The sequence below is a fragment of the Aptenodytes forsteri genome, unplaced genomic scaffold, assembly GCF_000699145.1.
Source record: "Aptenodytes forsteri isolate BGI_AS27 unplaced genomic scaffold, ASM69914v1 Scaffold820, whole genome shotgun sequence".
Taxonomy (NCBI): domain Eukaryota; kingdom Metazoa; phylum Chordata; class Aves; order Sphenisciformes; family Spheniscidae; genus Aptenodytes; species Aptenodytes forsteri.
The window spans coordinates 69,996-70,692 of NW_008795383.1; the positions used below are offsets into that span (position 1 = coordinate 69,996).

The 697-nt window shown below is 61.8% G+C and overlaps 1 protein-coding gene across 1 annotated transcript in view; it reads left to right on the forward strand.

Moving 5' to 3' along the window:
- The window catches only part of AGBL5 (ATP/GTP binding protein like 5), a 35,876-nt gene that overhangs the window by 21,140 nt on the left and 14,039 nt on the right, over positions 1 to 697 (forward strand). The gene's annotated exons all lie outside the window — the stretch shown is intronic.

Sequence of the window (697 nt, forward strand, 5' to 3'; positions counted from 1 at the left end):
GGGCTGTGACAGAACTGCAGCCCTCGGTTTGAGGAGAGGGGGTTCTCGGAGGCCAAGACCTCGTTTGCTTTCCCCCTCCTGGCTGTGGGAAGACCAGGGCATCTTTCTCCCGCCGCTCCCTTCCTCTACAGCTGCGGTCACAGAGGGAGATCTCGCCGCCAAGAGCCGGCCTTAGCGCTGGGCTCTTTGTGGATCCTGCTAGGAAGTTCCCCTGATCTCAAGAATTTCTTCTCAGAGGAGAACTTAACGCCCGGCTGAAGGGGAGGAGGACAGAGTCAGCCTTCGGGTGTCTCTGCGGATAACTCTGTCCTGCAGCCCCTCCTGGCCCCAGAGACTTTCCGTGCTGCAGGGCTGGGATCGTAAATACCTTTTCTTAGACAAGGGGTGAGCAGTGGTTTATTGAAAGGGCTTTGTTCTTAAACTGTCATGCGATGGAGAACTATGAGAATTTCGAGACCTGGCAGTCAGCCGGCAAGGGTCTGACGGCTGTATCGTAGTCTCTGTGGGTCAAACTCGCCTGCCGACGGGAGGCCCTGAGCCCCTCGGGATCGCGACAGGGCTGGCTGGTCCCGACCGAACCCTTCCGCAGGAGGCCCCGGCTCCCTCGGTGCAGCGGGAGCTGCCGGGGGCCTGGGTGGGGCCGTCAGCAGGGCGAGGGGGGGGATCTCTGCGCCGCGCAGGTGGGTCGCGCTCCCCT